Source organism: Eubalaena glacialis, chromosome 3, assembly GCF_028564815.1.
Source record: "Eubalaena glacialis isolate mEubGla1 chromosome 3, mEubGla1.1.hap2.+ XY, whole genome shotgun sequence".
Classification (NCBI taxonomy): Eukaryota; Metazoa; Chordata; class Mammalia; order Artiodactyla; family Balaenidae; genus Eubalaena; species Eubalaena glacialis.
In genome coordinates this window covers 116,124,378-116,151,438 of record NC_083718.1, presented here as the reverse complement: position 1 = coordinate 116,151,438, position 27,061 = coordinate 116,124,378, and the positions used below count along the sequence as shown (strand labels likewise).

The following is a 27,061-nucleotide window of genomic DNA, read 5'->3' as shown; positions in this document are numbered from 1 at the left end:
GCCCCGCCGGGAAGCGGCGGGAGATTTTCTTCCGTGTTCTGAAGGAAGTCCCCTTGGCGGCCGGCCCGGGCTTGGGGTGGTCTCCGCGGGGGAGGAAGTTCCCGGGCCCCGTGGCCTGCGTCACAGCGGGCTGGGACCGTGGAGCCGACCGGTGGGCGGCGCGGCGACCCGGGGCCGGGCGCTGGGGGGCGCTGGGCGGCGCTGGCTGCCGCTGGCCCGGCTGCTTGCAGGGCGGCGCTGGAGGCGGCTCCATCCGCGGCCGAGGAGGCGGAGGGGCGGAGGGCTGCGAGGCTGGGGCGTTAGCTGCGTCCCGGCCCGGAGCTCGCGAAGAGGACTAGGAGGAAGGCGCCGCCGTGGCCGCAGCCGCAGTGCTCGGAGCGCGACGAGCCATGAGCAGCGGCCCCGCGAGCGACCCCGCTGTCGCTGGCCGCCGCTGAGCCCGGCCGGGGGACGGCTCGCCGCTCCCCAGCACCCTTCGCAGCCGGCACCCTCTCGCCCAGAGGTAAGGGCGGGGACCGCCGAGGGATGGGATGGAGAGGGACGGCCCGCCGAGGACCGGCGGCTCGGTCCGCTAGGTGCGCTTGGGCCATGACTCGCCCCGTCTCGCTCGCGTCCCTGCCTTTCCCCGGCTCTCGGGCGGGCAGACTGTAGTCTCCTGCCCAGCGTGTGCTCCCTGGAGCCATACGCTGCTGGGGCTCGGGGACCCGCCAACCCCTTCCCCACCCTTCCCCACCCTTCCCCACGCCAGCCCCAGCGTCGGGCGAGAGACCCCAGCCTGGCGCCAAGCGCAGCGCGGCAGGTTCCGCGGACTTGGGGGGATGGGGCTGGGGGACCAGGAGAAAACGGGGCCACGCTGGGAGCGATCGTCGTTCTACCTTAAAAAACCCTGAGACCCCAGGGCCTGCCCCTTCTGGTCTGCTCTTCCCTTGCCGCCCCCGAACCCCTGAAGTTAGCACTTTTGGAGAGAGAGAGGAATTAGAAGGTCTCCGAAGGGAACGAGAGCGCGATATCTGCTCCCCAGCAGGACCCTAGGGGAGAGAGAGTTTCGCCGGATCGCGCGGGCCCCAGAAGCCAGGTGTTTAGGCCGGCGGTCGAGGCCAGGACCGCTGCCTTCGACCCAAACCCAGGCTCGCCGGCCTTTCCCTTTCCAGCTGGTTCTCAGCGACGAGATGGTGAGGGATGGAGTTAGCAACTCAGCAACCTTAGGATGTGCTCTGTAGACCCTAATTCTTTCTTCTCTCCCTCCGCCAGTTCTTCCCTCCCCCACCCACGCCTGCTGGGGTACATCAGATTCCAGTCCCTTCAAAACCTCGCTCTGTACCTAGCTTTGAATGCCACGGACACCTAGCCCACATCCCAGGACGGATATTTCAGAGGGTTAGGGCCAAACTTCACTTTCGAATTATTTTTAAGCATTTTACACTCCCAGCAAACCAGTTAGGAAACACTTTCAAGTCCCCATCCACCTTAAAGTAAAAAGTAAGAACCGATCGACCTGTGTGGGAGTGCCAGTGTTGGGCAGAGGGAGGCTTGAATGACTATTTCATGCAGCCTTATGGGGGAGGAATAGGTAAAGGAAATGGCAGCCCTATTTTAGTCACACTTTTCTTACAAGCCATCGATAGTGTAAGAAATGTAGCCTTAACCAACGGTCACATTTCCGGACAGGTATGTAGTGGTTTCCTAAGGCATACCTGAGGTTTCTTCATGGACAAGTCATTAAAATGCCATCCAGATGAGAGATGAGGACAAGTGGTCTTAACCCTCTCGGCACAATACTGCAGAATCGTCAGAGCCAATCAGCTTTATGTGTTTTTACATTCTCTCTATTTTTTGATGATTTATGTAAGCCCCAGAGGTAAGCCGAACTTCACAAAATTTGCTCAGATTCATAAACCATGTGTTGGGTGTGTGGACATAGATAACAGATTAGATGTATACAACTCTTATCTGTGATATTTGCATTTCTTGTGACTTGCTTCAATAGGGAAGACCGTGGATGTGACTCTGATTTGCTTTACTTTCGAGTGATTATATACTCTTTAGGTCAGTGTGTTTGTTTGCTTTTGAGGGAGAGGTGGGGAGCAGCTTTGCAAGGATGGATGTTTTTCATGGTTCACATAATAGATTGACCACAGATAAGGCCCACTAACCCAACAGCCCTATCAGAGATAGCAACCAGGTTTAACAACTTTCTTATTAATCAAATTAGCAAAGCCTTTGTTAATGGTACTAATCTCTTATTTCTCAGATTGACTAGGCACTTACCTAATGAAGTGTGTTTTTAGAAGTGAATGCTTTTAGTGAAAGGAAAAAGTATGAGGAACTGTAAGAGAAAAGAATGAATAGTTTTCCACTTATAGGAAGTTTATCTTTTAAAAAAGTACAAAGTTAGCAATATTTTTAACTTCTAAGGTATCTAATTTTTACCAAATTTGTAATGATTCTTAATAGTCTGTAGTATTTTTAAGTTGTAGTCACCAATGACTTTATAATAAAGCCCAAGTTTAAAAAGAAATAGAGTGGAAACGCACACTTAGTTTGCCAAGTGTTGTGTTAATAATTTAATATGGAGCGTCACTATAATACGGTCTAGTTGCTGTAGGTGTCTGACACATTATCTCAGGATCTGACAACAAACCCTTAAGGCAGATGGCCATTCACATTTCACAGAAGAAAGAGGCTCAGAGTTTGTGACTTACCCAAGACTCTACAGCTAAGTTAATGCCTGAATGAAGCCAAGCCTCTAGTATATTTTAAAAAAATTTTATTGGGGTATAATTGATTTACAATGTTGTGTTAGTTTCAGGTGTACAGCAAAGTGAATCTGTTATACGAATACGTATATCCAAAGCCTCTAGTCTTAATGATTTACTTTTTTATCCAAAGCTGCCTCTTTTTCTTTTTCCTACATAAATTTTTGTTAACTTACCGTAATGACTGTATGAGGAAATGGAGATCAAGGAAGTTAAGTCACCTGTCCAGGGTTTTCCATGTAACTTGTATACAGCAGAATTCGAATTTGGAATCAGGGCCATCTGTTTCCCAAATCCCTGTTCTTGCCGCTGATCTCTATTAAATGACTGATTTAGAGCTTAACCTAATGAACATTTCACTCTTGCTCATCAGCTATTCTCATCCACATGATAATGATGGCCTCATGGGCTGCAACATACTCCCAAAGACTTTATACTCAGTCCCTGGAGTGCTGGCTATATCTCTAGCCCCTGAACACTCATGAAAGCATATTGCAACCAATATGTGAGGTGACATCACTATGCACCTTGAATTCACTTAATTTCTCTTAAAATATAAATCATTCTAGACTGGCATGGGGTAAAGGGCATGGCCTCAAGATAGGAAAAGCTGATACAAATTCTGGCTCTATCGCACAATGCAAGTGCCAACTAACTCACATTATTGAGCTTCTCTGAGCCCCAGATTCTTTGTGTGTAATGGAGTTATTAATAAAGCCTACCTAGCTGGATCACTGTGTAGATTAAATGTAACAATGCGTATGAAGGACAGCTCCTGTCCACCTAATAGGTGCTTAATAAATGGTAGGGGTTACTGTGTTCTAGCATGGATCGAAATTTCTGCTTTATTTTACATTTGTGTATTTTACGTGCATATAGCGATGAGTCGATGTTGTCAGAGATTCACTCTTTTGTATAAAGACCTTATCTGGTTTTTAGCATCTTTAACTTTTGTATCATATCCCTTTTTTGTAGTCTTGACTTGTAAACATTTACTCACCCGATGTAGTTTTTCCTTTGTGCACTCTGCACATTTTTTAGAACATTACTAGCCATATTTCAATGGGATGGAATTTGTATTTTTTGGCAAATGCACTATCCTGTTTTCTGCCTCTCCTGTGTGGCCTCAAACATCTAGATCATTAATATACTCCCATTTGCTCCCAGCGCTGGCACAGAAGGGCAAGTGGGTAATCTCAGAGCTTTTCTTAAAGTAGATAGTTTGGCAGGTATATTGAAAATTTCCTAAATGTATTAAAAGGTAGAGAATAACTGAACTCATTTCCAATATCAGGCATGAAACAAAAAAATAACTTGGGCTATTTACTTAGAAGTGTAACACACTGTCACAAGTTCTGGGAGTGAATTTAGGATCTTTTTCTAGTGTTGGATGGGTGTCCTTTTAAAATATGATTCTACAGTCTGTGAGTGGCAGTTGGTAGAGACATGGTAATATTTAGAAAATGAATAGAGTTAAGAAAAGGAAAGAGGAAATTGGCGAAATTCAAAAAACAATTTTAAGAAAAATGTTTTAAAGCTTAGAGAAACAACTGAAAGTGTTCCAGATGACTGAAGTATCTGGGGTCAAAGGCATCCAGGAGAACTATATGTTCTTTAAAGAACCCTTCTAAGAACTCAGAAGAACCCAAGCTCTGCCCATACTGGAGAGGGGTAGGTCAGAAGAGCAAGGACAAAAATTAGTTTGGCTAAACCCAAACACTGCCCGGGGGCTGGAAGCACAAGAGAGCATAAGGAAGCTCTTAGGGAAGCATTTTTCAATCTTTAGTTCATTACTACCCTCCCTCCAGAGTGTTTTTTAGATACATTGTAATGCCACAGATACACTGATATACCCATTTACATACTGTGGCCTGTTGTCAGGCTACAAACCTGAAGATTCTTTTACCCTGCCCCACAGACCCTATTTTTGACCGGGACAAGATTGCCCCCCTGTTGAGAACACATGGTAGAGCATGATTCTAGATTATGTTTGAAAACCACAAAAGAGCCATATGGAACTAAAAGACATGAAGAACAGTATATACATATACATTTTTTTCCTTTATAAAGAAGCATACTTTATTGGCTCTCAAGCTGAAATATGTTTGTAAAAATATGTCTTCCAATTGTCCCAGTTTCGTCTTGGCAAAATTATTAAGTTATCTTCCAAACCACCTCTACCTGTGTTGTTTTGTTTCTGGGTGGGAAGACCTCCCCAAACTTTAAATACTCAACATCTTTTACTTACTTACTTCTAGTATGCTGGGAAGGCTCTGATACTAAACATTCATTCTTGTGACTGGTCAATTACACATGAGTATAAATTAGTTTGTATTTATTAGCGCATTTGCATTTTACAGTAGTTATTTATTATTATGAAACACTATGTTCCCTATCTGAGAGATTTTAACTCATAACAAGTAGATATTAGGGGGTAAGGGTGGGGTTTCTGAAGTCACTCAGCTTTTTCACATTCGGTTCCTTGCTTCGGTTCCCTGGGGAGCATGAGCCTGGGCTTCTGATATGGAACCTCAGAACTGTCAGGGTTAGAGGAGCTTGGCTTCTTTCAGCGTTTGGAGGCTCTCAGCCTTTGCATGCTCCTTCCCCGACAACAGCTCAACCTCTTCTTCAGCTTTTATTTTAACCATATTGTTTTTTTCCCTCTCCTTTCCCCTCAAACCTCCAGAAACATCCTTGTTTTTCAACATCTTTTCTCTTTGCTTGATTTTTGGAGCTGCGCTGAAAGTCCCATGGGGGCAGAGGCCATATAGGCCATTTCTGTCTTGCTCACTTCTGTATCCACAGCACCTGTACAGTGCCTGGGACAGAGCTGCTCAAGAAACAGTTGTGGAATAAATATTTAATGGTACATTTTACAGTAAAGTTTCTAACATCTTAGAGTGTATCCATTTCCCTTTCTATTATTTTAAATTCTAGAAATGAAATTTGAGAGTGTAGTTAGAAGTTATTCTTCTCAATAGAGTCATGAAATATGTATACAGAAATATTTCTGTATGTAATTGGAAATTTGGAGTGCTATATAAAATATGAAGTCAGAACATCAAAACCAATCCTAGATAAAAGTCACTAAATAAGCTAAATAGATGAAAGCTTGTGGGTCCTGTGTTCTCCCTGTATATATGAAGAACTTGTCAAATCAATAAAAATTACTAACTACTCTTCCTCAAATACCTTAGAGATTTATGAAAATTAGAAACAGGTTCCAATATCTTTTTTTTTTAATGGGAAAGATATAACCTATAAATCCAACTCCTGGAAAAATGCAATAGGGGATTATTTAGCTAATAACACCTTGATTTTTAAAAATAACTGTGAGGATAGCTTCGCTAGGAAAAACCATCACACTAATTTGTATTATCGCCCTTGAAATTAGCAAGGTCCAGGATAATGTTCTTAAAGTCAGCAAAGTTAGGAAATACTGTACAGCATACAAAAAACCTTTCTAGTTAATGCACAGCTATGTGGATCCCTGTAACCAGAAAATGGTTAAAGTCGAGGAGGTAGCAGCTGGAGGTGTGTCTAGGGTTTGGATCTGTGTTGAGTGTTTAAGCATTTTATCTAAGGATCTGGATAACATAACGTGTTATATTTCTGTGAGTGGCTCCACAGTGGATAGGGAAGTACAGTGTTGAAGGAAAGACTGGAAATGAGCTTGGCAAAATAAAATAAAATAAAAATGAAAGGAAACAGTCAAAACTGAGCAGTGAAATTCATTTAAGGAAAGTATAGAATTGTAACTTGAAGAAAACTAAATAAACCAACCATACAAATATACTAGATTTTTGTTTGTTTTGTTATGTTCATTTTTGTATCACCAGTATTTAGAACAGTATATGTTAGCAAAGGATCAGTAAATATTTGTTGAATGACTACATGAATGAAATGCAAGATGGAGAAAGACTAGCTACATGCCATTAGGGCAAAAGTAAAATTAATCCTAAGGAGATGGTGATGGATAACTAGAAGACTGAATAGACTGTTAGAAAACATTTTTTGGACAAATCATTTATGAGTATGTGTTAAAGTTTTACTTTAGTCTTACATATAAGAGAAAAGATTTCTGGTAGGTCAGTTTTAAAATTCATCCTGACTAGGGACATTTTATAAGCATATGGCCGGTTAGATATCATTGTTAGGTTAGATTAAAAAAAATGTGGGTTCAAGGTCATTAGACTCTTGCCTAACAGTTGACAGTTAACTGATTACCTCTTTAGCTGGTTTCCAAGGACAAGTCTTATCCCCATTCAAGATCATGCAGAAGGCTAGCCAGTGCAATAAGGATGAAAAAAACTAAAGACATAAAGATTGGAAAGGAAGAAGTAAAAGTATCTCTCCTTACAGACTTTGTGTTTGAAATCAGGATTCCATACCCCAAGGAATCTACAAAGCAACAAATAAAGATAAATGCCACAGTAATCTCTAACTGACATGTGGGTATTTAAAATTTACAAACAAAATCTTTGAAGTGAATCTGTTGACGGTGACTGTTTCAGTCAGCCCTTGAACCTGAACTTGAAGATGATTTTACTTATCCTGAAAGGGGATCTAATAATATAATCACATCACTAACATTTTATCTAACTTTTTTTTTACTTGACAGCTTTCCCCTAATGTACTTCAATAAGCAGAACAGCCTACTGTTGACCTAATTAAGGAATTTAAGGAGCAAATCAATTAAAACGAATTATTTCCAGCATCTCTTTTACTTATGAGTGCCACATCCTGGATTATAGGAGAGGGAGCACACCTTTGGTGCTACCTAGAGGCTGTCTAGTGTGTCTCAAACATGTTTTGAATATTAAAAAACTGCTCCTTTTTCTATTGCTCCAAATTTGAAACAATCTCAAAGCAACATTTTAAAATGTTGTCAGATAAGAATGTAGATGCCCAATGATAAAAGAAGGCCATATTGATGGCTGGCTTATTAACTACAACTAAGAAAGTGTTTAAGAAATCTCAGAATTTTAATTTCTCTAGAGGTCAGGAATCTCTTTATTATTCTACTTGTTTGTTTTCAGTTATTTATAATTTTGAATTATCAAAATTCAGCACAAAAGCAGGAAAGCTAATTGCCCCTTCTGAAAGAACACATTTGGTTTGGGTGAGTGAAAAAATATCTTTTGGCAACTAGGTAGACTATATGGTAAGTAAATAATTTTACAGCTTCATATTGAGAAAAATTTTTTTCCTTAGTTACCAAGTTACCTATTCTATTAAGCTAATTAAAAAATAATTTTATCTCAATATGTGTTATTTATCATAAAAATCACATAAGCTAAAAAAATGGTGGATGACAGTATTTAATGTGTTATGCTTTGGTTTTTAAGATAAAATTAATTTTATAAAGCATTTTATATAAGACAATTATTATCATATTATTATTTAAATGTTATGAAGAACATTATATTTATGTATAGATATGATACATAGGTTAAAACTATCATATGATAGTATTTGCCAAAGGTTATTCATTAATTATCTAATTATAATATTAGTCCCAGGTCTTAATATTAATTATGTTTAATTACAATTTACATTGCCACTTAAAAATGATATAATCACAGTTCATATTAAAAATGTATCAGGGAAATATGACATTCCATGGTTTCATATTACTGCAGGAGTACAACAAACATTAAATAAATTGGCACTAGTTATAATTCAGTGTTGTTGAACATATCTACAAAGACTTAAATTTTTAGTGTAAATAATGATCTGGGGAGCAGTCTCTTAGAACTATCTGAGATGCTGTGTCCTCAGTTTTATCTGCCAAATAAAACATAATTCAGCGACAACAACAACAAAATGATCTGACCTATGAGACAAATATCAAGAAGTTAGTAACTTCCAATTAAATAGGCATCCTATCAGAGGACAGATCAGTCATGCACGAACTAAAATACATTTTAACAGCTTTATTGAGGTATAACCTACCTTCTATAAAATTTATTTGTTTAAAGTATACAATTCAGTGGTTTTTAGAATAATTACAGAATTGTACAACCATTACCGTAATCTATCTTAGAACATTCTCATCACCCCCCAAAAAAGCCTGTACGCATTAGCTATTACTCCCCACCACACCCCCACTTCTTCTCCCAAGCTCTAGGTAGCCCCTAATCTATTCTCTGTCTCTATAGATTTGCCTATTCTGGACATTTCATGTAGATGGTATCACATAATATGTAGTCTTTTGTGACTGGCTTCTTTTACTTAGCATATATTTAAGATTCATCCAAGTTGTAGCATGTATCATTACACCATTCCTTTGAGTTGCCAAATAATATTCCATTATATGGGTATACCGTATTTTCTTTTTCCATTCATCAATTGATAGACATTCAGGTTGTTTCTACTCTGGAGTTATGAGGAGTAATGCTCCTGTGAACATTCATATACAAGTTTTTGTGTGGACATTTGTTTTCATTTCTCTTGGATAGATATGTGCAGAAGTGGAATTGCTGGGTCATATGGTGTCTCTGTGTTTAACATTTTGATATAAATGAAGTATAATTTTTTCATCATCTCCCAAACTAGAATAAAATCAAGGCTAAGACATTTAACTGTCTTTTTAATGAAATTTAACAAAATAGTTTAACTTTCTAAGTACTCATTATCAGGAATAACAATTGAACTTTGAATTGTATATAATTCAGTCATAGTTTGCAAAGTACTGTTAAAGTACTACTGAATCTCTTTGAATTAAAAGTTCTGATTGAGAAATATAGAAAGAGCTACTGAAGGCTGACCAGAAAACTATTTGCATATTTTTTTAGTTCCTTATCATTAGTGACCTGGATACCACCACGACCTCCAAACTTCCCTTTTGTGCATTTTTCTTCTTTTTGTGGTGGGACAGAGGTGAATATTTTTCGTATTCTCTTATTCTAGATATATATGTTTATTATCTCCTGCTTGGAATATGTGAATTCATTCCTTTGAGTCTTTACAGTCTTGTTAATTTCCCTCTGGAAAGAGGTAAAGGTGCTTTTAAAAGTAAAACACCTTTCATTGGCTAACATTCTTTCAGGCACTACTCTTTTGCCCAGGATGGTGATAGAGGGACTATCTTTTTAAACTGTAGATTCTATCTGTTTTGGTCTATTAGAACTACTCTTTTAATTCACTATCAGACCAAGACCTAGGAGAAATTTCCCTTAACTCTTTCCTACACACTCTTATGAAATCACCCAGGCAGATTTCCCCTTCTCCCTTCATTTCAAAGTGAATCTATTTGTTAAGGAAGTGTTTTCCTAGCACACACAGGACAAAATTCTGTGACCACTTAACTTTCATTCTTAGAGGTGTTTGAAGCAAGGGAGAAGCTATATGTCTAGTAGGCGCCCGAAGAATTCACTGACCACAGAAAAACAGAACACTATAAATAACCACTTACAGAAACAGGCAAATATACAGAAAACCTCTGAACCAATTCCTACATACAATTTTTTTAACAGTTAGACAAATGCAAATACAAGTGCAAGTATATACACAGACCTGCTATAAGCAAAACACAAGATAAGACTTCTGTGAATGTTGTCAAGGGATAATTTTCAAAAAGTTAAACATGACTCGAATATAGAATGAACATGTCAAAGGTTTATTCAACTCCTTAATGAAGGAGCTGGCAAGATGGCAAAGCGTTTGGTTTAAAGAGCATTGCAGGAACTATTTTAAAAAGGAATGTTAGAAAAACATTGCTAGGTTAGATACAAAACTAGGTAACATCCTTCAGCGCAATAAAAAACATAGTTTTGGGTTTTCTTTTCTACCGAACAAAAATCTGCAAGTCTGGAATGTAATCAGTAGTAATTAGCAAGTCAAAAAAAAAAAAAAAAAGAGTATTTCCCTAAATTATCCTTGCGTAGGCCAGTTAAACAGTTCTTCAAGATGATAATAAAAGGATATTCTGCCCTCCCTTTGCCTCACTTCCAAGTTTTAGATACCTTTTTCCCTAAAAATGCATAGTTGCTCATCCTAAACTTACTTTATAAGGGCTTTGGTTTTTCTTAGTATAATAACAGACATTTGGCCATTGAATATGTCAAATTCAAAACACTGGCCATGGAAGTTCTCAAATTTAAAATATGGGTTGGAAACTTTGGGTTCTACACTTGACTCCCCTTCTTGGGAGTTCTTTATGTCATTCAGATATCAAAATACCTCTCTGATCTCATCCTGGGGAGGAGTTCTGCTTTAACTTCAACCCCAAGTGTAACCAATCTTATGGCCCAGCCTACTCTCCAAGCTCTCAACTTAGATAGTAAATCACCATAAGCCCAGTAGAACAGGAGTCCTTTCAGATAGCCACTAGACTTTGACATTCAAGGCCTCAAATTGCCGTAGATCAACAAAACATCCCAGGCTCAGGAAGAGAAGCAAGGGATCTCAATAGCGTACATGCCATGAAGTTCCTTGATCCAGAGGCTGCTCTTTTGAGATAAGCAAGTCTCCATGGGACCTCCAAGAACGATTACAAAAGAAATTGGCAAACTGTGGCCCGCGTAGTTTGGGTCTGCAACCTGTTTTTGTATGGCCCACTTGCTGAGATTGGTTTTTACATTTTTGAAGGGTTGTTTAAAAAAATTTAAAGAATATGCAACATAGACCAGATGTGACCTATAAGGCCTAAATATTTACTGTCTCTCCTTCTATAGAATAAGCTTATTGATCCCTGCATTTGAAAAACAAAAAACGAAAAACTTTGTACTTAGCATGTATCAAAGAATTACAATACATTTCCTGTTTAAAAAAAAAAAAGCTCTCTAGTAGGCTACTTCAAAGATTTGCTCTTGGTAGGGACATTTTATAGGAAAAGAAAATGGTTAGAAAACTGTTAGATTCAACATCAAAAGAAAATATTTGGTTAAAGGCTACTAAACTCTTGGTTGACAGTTTATCAACTGCTTGGGTGGTAACTAATTTCCCAGAATTTCTTAATGTCATTAAAGTTCATGAGAATCAATTCATTAAGCACTGTATCAGGAACATTAATTTCTTTCTGGGAAGAGGTTGCAAGTTATATTACAGAAACAGATTTGGAACATTTTTTTTTATAAGGCAACATATTAGTATATATTAAAAGCATACAGTAAGTTATAATAAAAGAAAACTAGATTTGGATTCTTTGGATGTCACACTATTACAGTTTAATTTAGGACTACACAAATAAATAGGAAGATGAAAAACTTGGAAAAGAGTCAAAAGACCATGACAAAGAGGATTAGAGCATTGAAAAACTGAATCTATGTGGAATAAATGAAAGGAACTGGGGTATTTCAGCTAAGACAAGGAAGACAAGCAGAAATTTAATTACTTCCAGTGATGTGAAGGGATCTCCAATGGAATCTAAAGAGTGATTGTATATCTCTTCTGAAAGGAGACAGAAGTTTAACTTGCAGCATATGAATTTTTTTTTTTAAGATTCCATATATATGTATTAGCATACGGTATTTGTTTTCCTCTTTCTGACTTACATCACTCTGTATGACAGACTCTAGGTCCATCCACCTCACTACAAATAACTCAATTTCGTTTCTCTTTATGGCTGAGTAATAGTCCATTGTATGTATGTGCCACATCTTCTTTATCCATTCATCTGTCGATGGACACTTAGGTTGCTTCCATATCCTGGCTATTGTAAATGGAGCTGCAATGAACATTTTGGTACATGACTCTTTTTGAATTAAGGTTTTCTCAGGGTATATGCCCAGTAGTGGGATTGCTGGGTTGTATGGTAGTTCTATTTTTAATTTTTTAAGGAGCCTCCATACTGTTCTCCATAGTGGCTGTATCAATTTACATTCCCACCAACAGTGCAACAGGGTTCCCTTTTCTCCACACCCTCTCCAGCATTTATTGTTTGTAGATTTTTTGATGATGGCCATTCTGACTGGTGTGAGGTGATACCTCGTAGTTTTGATTTGCGTTTCTCTAATGATTAGTGATGTTGAGCATCCTTTCATGTGTTTGTTGGCAATCTGTATATCTTCTTTGGAGAAATGTCTGTTAAGGTCTTCTGCCCATTTTTGGATTGGGTTGTTTGGTTTTTTGATATTGAGTTGCATGAGCTGCTTGTAAATTTTGGAGGTTAATCCTTTGTCAGTTGCTTCATTTGCAAATATTTTCTCCCATTCTGAGGGTTGTCTTTTCGTCTTGGTTATGGTTCCCTTTGCTGTGCAAAAGCTTTTAAGTTTCATTAGGCCCCATTTGTTTATTTGTGTTTTTATTTCCATTTCTCTAGGAGGTGGGTCAAAAAGGATCTTGCTGTGATTTATGTCATAGAGTGTTCTGCCTATGTTTTCCTCTAAGAGTTTGATAGTGTCTGGCCTTACATTTAGGTCTTTAATCCATTTTGAGTTTATTTTTGTGTATGGTGTTAGGGAGTGTTCTAATTTCATTCTTTTACATGTAGCTGTCCAGTTTTCCCAGCACCACTTATTGAAGAGGTTGTCTTTTCTCCATTGTATATTCTTGCCTCCTTTATCAAAAATAAGGTGACCATATGTGCGTGGGTTAATCTCTGGGCTTTCTATCCTGTTCCATTGATCTGTATTTCTGTTTTTGTGCCAGTACCATACTGTCTTGATTACTGTAGCTTTGTAGTGTAACCTGAAGTCAGGGAGCCTGATTCCTCCAGCTCCATTTTTCTTTCTCAAGATTGCTTTGGCTATTCAGGGTCTTTTGTGTTTCCATACGAATTTTGAAATATTTTGTTCTAGTTCTATGAAAAATACCATTGGTAGTTTGATAGGGATTGCATGGAATCTGTAGATTGCTTTGGGTAGTGTAGTGATTTTCACAATGTTGATTCTTCCAATCCAAGAACATGGTATATCTCTCCATCTGTTTGTGTCGTCTTTAATTTCTTTCATCAGTGTCTTATAGTTTTCTGTATACAGGTAGTTTGTCTCCTTAGGTAGGTTTATTCCTAGGTATTTTATTCTTTTTGTTGCAGTGGTAAATGGGAGTGTTTCCTTAATTTCTCTTTCAGATTCTTCATCATTAATGTATAGGAATGCAAGAGATTTCTGTGCATTAATTTTGTATCCTGCTACTTTACCAAATTTGTTGATTAGCTCTAGTAGTTTTGTGGTAGCATCTTTAGGATTCTCTAAGTATAGTATCATGTCATCTGCAAACAGTGACAGCTTTACTACTTGTTTTCCAATTTGGATTCCTTTTATTTCTTTTTCTTCTCTGATTGCCATGGCTAAAACTTCCAAAACTATGTTGAATAATAGTTGTGAGAGTGGACAACCTTGTCTTATTCCTGATCTTAGTGGAAATGGTTTCAGTTTTTCACCATTGAGGACGATGTTGGCTGTGGGTTTCTCATATATGGCCTTTATTATGTTGAGGTAAGTTCCCTCTATGCCTACTTTCTGGAGGGTTTTTATCATAAATGGGTGTTGAACTTTGTCGAAAGCTTTTTCTGCATCTATTCAGATAATCATATGGTTTTTCTCCTTCAATTTGTTAAGATGGTTTATCACGTTGATTGATTTGCGTATTTTGAAGAATCCTTGCATTCGTGGGATAAACCCCACTTGATCATGGTGTAGGATCCTTTTAATGTGCTGTTGGATCCTTTTTGCTAGTATTTTTTGGGGATTTTTGCATCTCTGTTCATCAGTGATAGTGGCCTGTAGTTTTCTTTCTTTGTGACGTCTTTGTCTGGTTTTGATATCAGGGTGATCGTAGCCTTGTAGAATGAGTTTGGGAGTGTTCCTCCCTCTGCTATATTTTGGAAGAGTTTGAGAAGGATAGGTGATAGCTCTTCTCTAAATGTTTGATAGAATTCGCCTGTGAATCCATCTGGTCCTGGGCTTTTGTTTGTTGGAAGATTTTTAATCACAGTCTCAATTTCAGTGCTTGTGATTGGTCTGTTTATATTTTCTATTTCTTCCTGGTTCAATCTCAGAAGGTTGTGCTTTCCTAAGAATTTGTTGATTTCTTCCAGGTTGTCCATTTTATTGGCATACAGTTGCTTGTAGTAATCTCTCATGATCCTTTGTATTTCTGTAGTGTCAGTTTTTACTTCTCCTTTTTCATTTTTGCTTCAATTGATTTGAGTCTTCTCCCTTTTTTTCTTGATGAGTCTGGCTAATGGTTTATCAATTTTGTTTATCTTCTCAAAGAACCAGCTTTTAGTTTTATTGATCTTTGCTCTTGTTTCCTTCATTTCTTTTTCATTTATTTCTGATCTGATTTGATGATTTCTTTCCTTCTGCTAACTTTGGGGTTTTTTTGTTCTTCTTTCTTTGTTTTAGGTGTAAGGTTAGGTTGTTTATTTGAATTGTTTCTTGTTTCTTGAGGTCGGAGTGTATTGCTATAAACTTCCCTCTTAGAACTGCTTTTGCTGCATCCCATAGGTTTCAGGTCATCATGTTTTCATTGTCATTTGTTTCTCGGTATTTTTTGATTTCCTCTTTAATTTCTTCAGTGATATCTTGGTTATTTAGTAGTGTATTGCTTAGCCTCCACGTGTTTGTATTTTTTACAGATTTTTTCCTGTAATTGATATGTAGTCTCACAGCATTGTGGTCGGAAAAGATACTTGATACGATTTCAATTTTCTTAAATTTACCAAGGCTTGATTTGTGACCCAAGATATGATCTATCCTGGAGAATGTTCCATGAGCAGTTGAGAAGAAAGTGTATTCTGTTGTTTTTGGATGGAATGTCCTATAAATATCAATTAAGTCCATCTTGTTTAATGTATCATTTAAAACTTGTGTTTCCTTATTTATTTTCATTTTGGATGGTCTGTCCATTGGTGAAAGTGGGGTGTTAAAGTCCCCTACTATGATTGTGTTACTGTCGATATCCCCTTTTATGGCTTTTAGCATCTGCCTTATGTATTGAGGTGCTCCTATGTTGGGTGCATAAATATTTACAATTGTTATATCTACTTCTTGGATTGATCCCTTGATTATTACGTAGTGTCTTTTTTGTCTCTTGTAATAGTCTTTATTTTAAAGTCTATTTTGTCTGATACGAGAATTCTGACTCCAGCTTTCTTCTGATTTCCATTTGCATGGAATATCTTTTTCCATCCCATCACTTTCAGTCTGTATGTGTCCCTAGGTCTGAAGTGGGTCTCTTGTAGACAGCATATATACGGGTCTTGTTTTTGTATCCATTCAGCCAGTCTGTGTCTTTTGGTGGGAGCATTTAATCCATTTACATTTAAGGTAATTATCAATATGTATGTTCCTATTATCATTTTCTTAATTGTTTTGGGTTTGTTATTGTAGGTCTTTTCCTTCTCTTGTGTTTCCTGCCTAGAGACGTTCCTTTAGCATTTGTTGTAAAGCTGGTTTGGTGGTGCTGAATTCTCTTAGCTTTTGCTTGTCTGTAAAGGTTTTAATTTCTCTGTCAAATCTGAATGAAATCCTTGCTGGGTAATCTTGGTTGTAGGTTTTTCCCTTTCATCATTTTAAATATGTCCTGCCACTCCCTTCTGGCTTGCAGAGTTTCTGCTGAAAGATCAGCTGTTAACCTTATGGCGATTCCCTTGTATGTTATTTGTTGTTTTTCCCTTGCTGCTTTTAATATTTTTTCTTTGTATTTAATTTTTGATAGTTTTATTAATAAGTGTCTTGGCATGTTTCTCATTGAATTTATCCTGTATGGGACTCTCTGTGCTTCCTGGAGTTGATTGACTATTTCATTTCCCATATTAGGGAAGTTTTCAACTACAATCTCTTCACATATTTTCTCAGTCCCTTTCTTTTTCTCTTCTTCTTCTGGGACCCATATAATTCGAATGTTGGTGCATTTAATGTTGTCCCAGAGGTCTCTAAGACTGTCCTCAATTCTTTTCATTCTTTTTTCTTTATTCTGCTCTGGAGTAGTTATTTCCACTATTTTATCTTCTAGGTCAGTTATGCATTCTTCTGCCTCAGTTATTCTGCTATTGATTCCTTCTAGAGAATTTTTAATTTCATTTATTGTGGTGTTCATGATTGTTTGTTTGCTCTTTAGTTCTTCTAGGTCCTTGTTAAACGTTTCTTGTATTTTCTCCATTCTACTTCCAAGGTTTTGGATCATCTTTACTATCATTACTCTGAATTCTTTTTCAGGTAGACTGCCTATTTCCTCTTCATTTGTTTGGCCTGGTGGGTTTTTACCTTGCTCCTTCATCTGCTGTGTGTTTCTCTGTCTTCTCATTTTGCTTAACTTACTGTGTTTGGAGTCTCCTTTTTGCAGGCTGCAGGTTCATAGTTCCTTTTGTTTTTGGTGTCTACCCCCGGTGGCTAAGGTTGGTTTAGTGGGTTGTGTAGGCTTCCTGGTGGAGGGGACTAGTGCCTGTGGTCTAGTGGATGAGGCTGGATCTTGTCTTTCTTGTGGGCAGGACCGCGTCCGGTGGTGTGTTTTGGGGTGTCTGTGACCTTATTAGAATCTTAGGCAGCCTCTCTGCTAACGGGTGGGGATGTGTTCCTGTCTTGCTAGTTGTTTGGCATAGGGTGTCCAACACTGTAGCTTGCTGGTCGTTGAGTGGAGCTGGGTCTTAGCGTTGAGATGGAGATCTCTGGGAGAGCTTTCGCCGTTTCATATTACATGCAGCCGTGAGGTCTCTGGTGGACCAATGTGCTGAACTCAGCTTTCTCACCTCAGAGGCACAGGCCTGACACCTGGCCAGAGCACCAAGACCCTGTCAGCCACACGGCTCAGAAGAAAAGTGAGAGAGAAAGAAAGAAAGAAAAAAATAAAATAAAATAAAGTTATTAAAAAATAATTATTAAAAATAAAAGTATTAAAAAGTATTAAAAAAGGAAAAAAAAAGAAAGAAAGAAGTTAGTAACCAAACCAAAAAACAAATCCACCGATGACAACAAGCGCTAAAAACTATAGTAAAAAAAAAAACAAAAAAGAAACGGACAGACAGAACCCTAGGACAAATGGTAAAAGGAAAGCTATATAGACAAAATCATAGAAAGAAGCATACACATATACACTCATAAAAAGAGAAAAAGGAAAAAAATATATATATGTATTAAAAAAAAAGGATGAGAGCAACCAAATCAATAAACAACTCTACCAATGATAATAAACTCTAAATACTAAACTAAGATAAACATAAAGCCAGGAACAACTTAGATGCAGAAAGCAAACCCCAAGTCTACAGTTGCTCCCAAAGTCCACCGCCTCAATTTTGGGATGATTCGTTGTCTAATCAGGTATTCCACAGATGCAGGGTACATGAAGTTGATTGTGGAGACTGAATCCGCTGCTCCTGAGGCTGCTGGGAGAGATTTCCCTTTCTCTTCTTTGTTCGCACAGCTCCTGGAGTTCAGCTTTGGATTTGGACCCGCCTCTGCGTGTAGGTCACCTGAGGGCATCTGTTCTTTGCTCAGACAGGAGGGGGTTAAAGGAGCAGCTGCTTCGGGGGCTCTGGCTCACTCAGGCCGGGGGGAGGGAGGGGTACGGATGCGGGGCGAGCCTGCGGTGGCAGAGGCCGGCGTGACGTTGCAGCAGCCTGAGGCGCGCCGTGCGCTCTCCCGGGGAAGTTGTCCCCGGATCACGGGACCCTGGCAGTGGCGGGCTTCACAGGATCCCAGGAGGGGAGGTGTGGAGAGTGAGCTGTGCTCGCACACAGGCTTCTTGGTGGCGCAGCAGCAGCCTTAGCGTCTCATGCCCGTCTCTGGGGTCCGCGCTGATAGCCGGAGTTCGTGCCCGTCTTGAAGCTCCTTTAAGCGGCGCTCTTAATCCCCTCTCCTCGCGCACCAGGAAACAAAGAGGCAAGAAAAAGTCTCTTGCCTCTTCGGCAGCTCCAGACTTTTTCCCGGACTCCCTCCCGGCTAGCTGTGGTGCACTAGCCCCCCTTCAGGCTGTGTTCACGCCGCCAACCCCAGTCCTCTCCCTGCGATCCGACCGAAGCCCAAGCCTCAGCTCCCAGCCCCGCCCGCCCCAGCGCGTGAGCACACAAGCCTCTCGGGCTGGTGAGTGCTGGTCGGCACCGCTCCTCTGTGCGGGAATCTCTCCGCTTTGCCCTCCGCACCCCTGTGGCTGCGCTCTCCTCCGTGGCTCCGAAGCTTCCCCCCTCCGCCATCCGCAGTCTCCGCCCAGGAAGGGCTTCCTAGTGCGTGGAAACCTTTCCTTCTTCACAGCTCCCTCCCACTGGTGCAGGTCCCGTACCTATTCTTTTGTCTCTGTTTTTTCTTTTTTCTTTTGCCCTACCCAGGTACGTGGGGAGTTTCTTGCCTTTTGGGAGCTCTGAGGTCTTCTGCCAGCATTCAGTAGGTGTTCTGTAGGAGTTGTTCCACATGTAGATGTATTTCTGATGTATCTGTGGGGAGGAAGGTGATCTCCACATCTTACTCCTCCGCCATCTTGAAGGTCTCTCCTGAAGCATATGAATTTAAAAAGAATTTTCTGACACCAAGTCATCAGGCTTTCCACAAATTTTCATAGAGACTGGGTCTTTGTTTTCAAAATTTGAATAGAGTTGGGGCTCTCTGCCCTGGGTTGAGTGTATTCTTTCCTAAAGGTTTAGCCAGATAATCCCTTGAGTTCAGCCATGTGTTTTCAGTTCAAGATCATACTGGGTGCAAACCACCACCAGATCTGCTCTCCTTTGAGGAGATTAAAAACCAGCCACTGTCCTCAGGACATACTCTGTGACAGGTGGGGTAGGGTAAACAAATATATGTGTGGCAAAGATAAGAGGTAGCACTACCATAGAAGAATAGGGAAATATTTGCAAGTATTTAAATATCTGGAAAGAGAAACAACAAAAAATATGTCTCATAAGGCAAAGACCTGGAGGAAGGGAGGGAGCCATCCATATCTGAGGAGAGAACAGCAAATACAAAGGCATATCCCTGGCATGATGGGGCAACAGCAAGAAGGCCAATGAGGGTGGAAGGCACTGAGAGAGGGGAGAATAGTAGTTATTAGGAGAGGGTACTGTAGGCTCATGAAATGTCTTGTCCTCCTCTACTCTGAGTGAAGTGAGGAGCCATTAGAAGGTTCTAAGCAAATGAGGTTCATAATATGACTTGAGTTTTAAAAGGATCACTCTGGCTGCAGTATAGAGAAGCCATTAGCCCAACTTTTTGGCCTCAGGGCCTTTGTAATCTTAAAAAATTATTGAAGACTCCCAAAGAGCTTTATGTGGGTTATATTTGTAGATATTTACCATATTAGAAATTTTAAACTGTTAAGTATTAACTTATTTTAAAATAATAAGAAAACATGTTAACACAAATAATATATTTTTATGAAAATAACTATATTTTCCCCCAAAGAAAGACAATGACATTGTTTTAAATTTTTACATATTTCTTTAATGCCTGGCATTCAGTCTGTTCACTAACATCATGTAGCCTCCAGAAAATTCCTCTGTACATTCACCAGAGAATGTGAGTTAAAAAGGCAAATCATGTGTAGTATTCTTGTGAAAATAGTTTTGACCTCACTGATTTTCTAAAAAAGACACACTTTGAGGAAAAAAATAGTAGAGACTAGACTGTAGGAGGCAAGGATGGAAGCATGGAGACTAGTTATGAACCTGTTGCAGTAAACCACATGCGACATGCTGGTGGTTGGGATGTAGCAGTATAATTAATGAGAAATGGTCAGATTCTGGATATATTTTAAAAGTTGAGCCACTAGGTTTTGCTGACAGACTAGACCTGGATGCAAGATAAAGAGGTCAAAATTAACTCCAAAGTTTTAAACCAGAGGAACTGTAATGTAGAAGATTGTGGGAATAGCAGATATGGGGTTGAAATAAAGAACTGTGTTTTGGACTTACTGATTTTGAAATGCCTATTCAACATCTAATTGTAAATGTCAAGTCAGCAGCTGGATGTATGTCTGGAATTCAAGGGAGGAACTTTTTATTGCCTTTACATCCCTCAGTACTTTTAAAAGAAAGAATGCATAAAGGTGAGTTTTCTGAGTCTTTCAATGTCTGAAATATATTATTCATTCTACTCTCAGATTTGAAAGTTATTTTGGCTGGGTATTGAACTCTAAATTGACAACTACTTTCACTAAGAATTTTAAAGACTTTTTTTTATACCATTTTTTTTTAGCATCCAGTATTGTTATTGAGAAGTCTAACAATATCAGTGGTTCTGAATTTTGTTTCTTCATATATGCCCTCTAACCCCCTTTATCTTTCAGAAGCTTTCAGAATCTTCTCTTTATCCTTGATGCTCTGACACCTCATGATGGTATGGGGCTTTAGTTATTCCTCATGCTGGACACTTTGGTCATCCCTTTTAAAAATATTGAGTCTCATATTCTGCAATTTGAGAAAATTTTCTTGCAGTATTTTCTGTGTAATTTCTCTACTCACTTTCTCTTTATAATCTTTATGAAATTTTCATTTTTCAGATATTGGATCTGGAATCTATATATCTATTTTTTCTTCCCCATTTGCCTTTTTGTTCCACTTCAAGATGAATTTTCTCAACATTATAATCTAACCCTGATGTTGACATTTCAATTATCTTATTTTTAATTTCCAAGCTTTTTCTGATATGTTTATGGACACAATATCTTCTGCTAGCTCCCTGAAAAGTTTAATTATAGTTTAGAGTTTTTTTAAAGTGATTTGCTCTTTGCTTTGCATGTTTCTCCTGCTTTAGGCTTTTGTGTGTGTTCATTTTCTCCTTTGATTGTGTTTTTGTCTTCTTTATATCTTTCTTATAAAGGCATTTATATGTGGAGGCATTCCCTAAGTAGCAGGTAATTTATAATTGTCTTCTCATTTAATAGTGAACCATAGGAAGTTGTTTGGGAGTTCTGTGCAAATTGTAGAAGTTTTCCACTAAAGAACTTCACAATAGGTTGTCCAGGTAGTGAGTGGCCTTTTTTGGGAAGGCTTCCACTTGGATGTCATTATTCCTGGGTTACAACTCCTAGCATCTCATTGCCTTCCAAGATCATGTCTAAGTCCTCTTTATCCCCCATGCAACCCAAGAGTGTGTGTGTATATATATATATATATATATATATATATATATATATATGGCAGTGTGTTGACTGGACACATAGACATGTGGCTCTGTTTCATAAACCTAAAAGCACAGAGCAGCAGGACTTGTCTCATATAGTAGAGTCAGAAGTGGAGTTGGGTCTAGAACCTTGGACTTGTAGTTAAATATCCTTTCTACAACTAATACACCTCCTACTTTCCATCAGAGCCTCCCTCAGGATAGAAGAGATTTTCTGCTTATTTCAGGAACCTGGAATAGAGCTAGATATATTCTGTCAGCAGCACCAAATTTCATTTATTATCTTGTATTTTAACTTTCAAAAACATATGAAACCATGTCCCCGTTGGTTTCAGTATAACACTTTTAATCCAGAATCTTTGAGTAAAGTCTATGTACCTAGAAAATACACATGTATATCTTATGGTTTCTCATACTCCTCACCTGGATGCATTCACCTACCCCAGTGTGAGCACTGCCACATGTGGCTAAGAGTTATGAGTTCAAATGATGTCAGAGATACCCTCCGCCTCCTCCTGATAGTGGCTTAAACAAGAAAAGACATTCTTTCTTTCCCATACTAGTAGGAACATGACCATGGGGGTCTATAATGGCAAGGGTTCAGCCTCCTTATGTCTTGATGTTCCACCATTGCTATCATGTATCCCTTGTTGGTCTGATTGAAGTGACATACCCTCCTCAGAAGTGAGGAGGAGGGTATGTTGAGGGCAAGCTCCTTTCCTTTAAGGACACAACTCAGAGTTGAAGATATCTTTTCTATTTCACTGGTTAGGACTAAGTCACATGGTCACACCTGCCTGCAAGGGGGCTGGAACAGGCACTTATCAATTATCTTGTAAAAAGGAGACACTGGATACCAGGAGACAGTAAGTGATCTCTCCTACCATGGTGTTGCCATCTTATAGCTCAGGCCACAAAGAACACAGGGCCCTGGTAGCACCTTGCAAGGAAGATTCAACATGAAGGCTCTTTCAGTGACTACTCCTGGAAATAGTGACTCAGCTTCCAGGAAGTCTCCCGTAAGGGGACGGATCAGTCCTGCAGCTGCAGCTGCTGGCCATCCTGTAGACCCCAGGAAGGCAGTGGTGTTCTTGGATGGCTGCAGTCGGAGGAACAGCCTTTCCACGGTGCTGTGATTTTCATGCTGGCAGGTCTAACCACCTGAAGGTGGGGGGTAGGGCTGAGCACTTGTTCTTAGGAACTGCTCCATTGGCCTTATCTTTACTAGTCTTAGCTATTGAGGTTTCCTTAAAACTTTGGGTCATGCTCCAGGGATGCTAGGTGCCGAGGGAGCTTCAGGAGCCACATAGTCAGGAATGGGGTGGGGAGGATCTAACAGATTTGCATATCTGGGACCTCTAAATTTCCAGATATCTAGTTCAAGAATTGGGTAGCTTGGCATTTTCATGGGTTTTTGTTTCAGTATATCCATGCAACAAAGACAGGTAAAACAGGTAAATTAGAGGTGGTTGATTTGAAGAAACTGGCCTATCTTGAGGTAAGTGGAAAAAATTACCAGATGTTTTAGAGGACACCACAGTTTGGGGGTACTTTTAGGCATATTCCGTGAACAGTAGATATAGAGAAACATACAGTAAGTGGGATTTTCAGAATTCAGAAGCTTCCCAGGAGAGAAGCCTAGCTAGTATTTTCTTAATTAAATAATGAGGTTGATACTTGTCATATTTACTGCCAAGCATTTTTCTAAGTGTGCATAATTTAAAGAGATTGCCACAGACCTAGATTTCAAACCTAGGTCTTTCTGGCTGTAAAATTTGCATTGTAACAACTGCATTATGTTGAACAAAATGGTAAGTAGAGATAACTTACTTCCATTTTTACTTTTTAGATTAATGTGGCTGCTTATGACTAAACTTAGAGTTCTCAGAATACAGATGTTCAATGACGTAATGTATACCCATAAGGCAATAACAGGAATACTTTTATTAGTTTTACTGTTGGCATATATTGCTTTGGACTAAGGATTTCATATCAGCCTAAATGTACAAAACTAGAATCACTTCATAGAGAAAAGAATTTGCACAAATTACCTTGAGGTTTTGTATTAAAATGCTATTAATAGCTCACTGATGCCATAAGAAGGAATATACCCCACCTTTATGAATGGTTTTGCCTAGCAAGCTCAGTCAGCAGTGGCCATTGTGGTTTGGAAGAAAGATGCTTAGTATGATGACAGTCTGTTTCTACAAAATTTTCAGGAGACCTATTCTTCAATAGAAGGGAAGAGAATATTAGACCCAAACTGGAGCCACGCACAAAGGACTGTATCACATTAGAATATTTGATATGCAAAAACAAGAATGTTTTAGGTGAGGCCACAAGGTGTGTTATTGATGTCAAGCAGCAGACATATTTACAGAGACTGAGGAATGTATCTGACTGCGAGCATCTTTACGTTCACTCAGCTGTATTGAGATTTTTTTTATTAAACTGAAATATACCACGCTTTTAAAAAGCCCCCTTGTGCCACATCCAAATAAGAGCAGAATAGGTCCCTTATATGAGGAAACCACAAATCTTGAAAACAGTGGTGTTCCTTGATGTTCTTTGGCCGCACTACTGTTTGGTTTAACTAGCATTTCTGGTAATGGAATTGCTTGAGTCTCAGAATTAGTTTGCTTAGAATTTTGTTTCTGCCAGACCTCTTCCTGTTGACATATTCAAACTGAATCAAAATTATTTGTATGACATCATAAACGGTGTAGGTATAGCATTTGAAAACAGTCTAAGGCTCTGATATATTAATTAATCTATTTGGGTGTGTTTGCTTGGAAACCTGGAATGAAGCCTGTTTTAAAATATATTTGTTTTTAGACTATAATCTGAGAAAGAGAAAATTTTTAATCTCTATGACATTTTAAGAGAGTCATTCCCAATCTCTCAACATCTCATACTCCAACTAATTTATTTAGTGAAAGTGGGGAAAGTAGCAGAAACACTACCTAAGCATCATCAGTATTTTTATATTAGAATCACCTATGAAGAAGGTTAAAGAAATCTTCATTATCTTTCCTAAACTAAGTATTTGACATAAAAATTGAACCTGTGTATTATCTTTCATTATCAAGTAATAAACTATAAATTTGTTATTAAAAATATGGATGTACAACAGGAAAATAGACTAGCTGTACTCTCATTTAGCTATGGGATGCGGTAGATTCTACTCTTAAAATTCTTTAAAATTATTAAGTGCTTGACCAAGAGACTGAAGAGCTAAGAGATTTAAAGCCAAAAAGTTAGGGGTCAACACCAATGGAAAAGCAAACAGAAAGTTTAAAGATAACATCTCTTAATATGTTATACTCTGAATATAATATGAATTTAAAAGAAAGCATCTCTGATATTATAATGTAAGTTAATAGGACATGTTAAGTAGTAGCACTCCCAGTTTTTAAGAAACCCTTCTGTAGAGTAAGGGAAAACACCCTTTCCTGCTAACTAATTCCTAAATTAAATCAGGAAGAAATTCAATTTTCAATTCTGTTATCCATGAAATGTTAGGTTTAGTGACTTACTTAGAATAATTGGCTCTAAAACCAGATCACCTTGGTTGCATCCAGGCTTCTCTACTTACTGCTGTGTAACCCTAGGCAGGACATTTAACCTTCCAAGGTCTCAATTTCTTCTATAAGGGTACCTAGAGCCTAGGGATGTTTGGGGATTAAATAATATGATACATGTTACGTGCCTGACACTGTCTAGGCACATAGTAAACCTTAGCTCATGTTGTGTGGTGGAGATGGGATTTTTCTTTATTCATAAAGAGATCTTTGCTGGTAAGATCCACACTCACTGTTATTCTAAAATAAAACACCTATAAAGTAAAAATGGACCCCATCAAAACTACAGTTCTCATGTTCGATGCATCATCCACATTAGAAAATGTTCTGGAGGGGTAAATCATTGCTATGCCTGTGGAGCTCCTTGTCATTGCTCCTCAGACAACGAGGTCAGAGGCTGGGAGTGCCAAAATGAGCAAGGCAGCGTCTGCCCCTACAGAATTTATAGTGTGGGCAGGGAGATGGATTCGTATATAAATAACCCAGGGGAGTGAAGGAGTGAACAGAGCAGGTAGGGAGAGTGTTGATCTTGGACTGCCTATGAAAACACTCAGCCACAGGCTTCCAAAATAGGACACTGCAGTTATGGTCATGACCCCGTCAAATGTTATCCTCTTCCCACAGGAGGGCGGGCGGCCTGGGGAAGCCTGTCAGTCTTGATGTGGTGATCCGGGGAGAGGTGAGGTACCTATTAACTAAAGACATGATACGAAAATATGAGTTCATAGAGTACTGAAATCATTTTAAGTAAGTGAACTCTGCTTCGGTAGGCACAGATAAAGCTCCAGTTTCTCCTTAAGACATCACCTGGTTCATAGGTTTACTTTTTAATCACAAAAAGAGGAAGTACGAGGTTTCTAGGGAAATAGATCTCAACCTCAGCTGCATGTTGGAATCACCTGGGCACCTTTAAAGAAGAAACGTCATGCCTGGGGTATGTTCTGATTTAACTGGACCCGGGTATTAGTATTTTTAAAACTTTCCAGCTGATTCCACACATTGAGAGCCACCACTCTATGTACCCTGCGTTTTGTTGCCCCCAAGATTTTCTAATAAATTTCAGGAGCCCAGCTCAGCCCAGATTCTGTCAGCAGGTTTTCCAGTGGGTAATTCCTAATTTAATACCCGTACGTGTGTTTTCCCTTTGGAAGCACATGGCACTCTCTGCTGTTTCAGTGAGTGATGTTGGCTCCTGGGGAAATACTCATCTTAGGCTCCGAGCAGAGCAGCGATGGGCTTTCTCAGCTAGCACTCCACCCCCAGAGAGCAAGTCGCACCCATTTTTCACATCTCAGTGACATGACCAACCCACAGGTTTTGTTCTAGAACCGTCTATTGAATAATTTAACAACAGGTTCTTCCTGTCTACCCTAAATCTCTCATGCCGCAGTTTGAGGCCTGTTTTTACATCTGAAATTGAAGCACTTTGTAGTCGGTACCTTAGTCTATCCATATACTTCTAGGTTCTTGAATCATCTGTTAGACTTAAATATTTCTTTGCTTGTCTCGATTTAGGTAACATGTCTCTGTAAATTCTGTTTCTATTGCTTTATTCTTTCAATCAAAAAATATCTATTGAATGACAAATATGGGTCAGACACTCTCCTGGACATTAGGGACAAAATAGTGTCCAAATCTGACAAAAATTCCTGCCTTCATGGGACTTACGGTCAAGGGGGAGGAGACAAGAGAAACACGTAAGTAACTAAAATGTGTAGTATGTTCAAAG

The 27,061-nt window shown here is 39.2% G+C and overlaps 1 protein-coding gene across 1 annotated transcript in view; it reads left to right on the top strand.

Moving 5' to 3' along the window:
- The first annotated feature begins 275 nt into the window (after positions 1 to 275).
- Positions 276 to 27,061, top strand: part of LRRC8C (leucine rich repeat containing 8 VRAC subunit C) — an 87,656-nt gene continuing 60,870 nt past the window's right edge. Inside the window, exon 1 of the mRNA XM_061183921.1 lies at positions 276 to 502. The gene's annotated coding sequence lies outside the window, so the exon portion shown is untranslated. The remainder of the gene's footprint in view (positions 503 to 27,061) is intronic.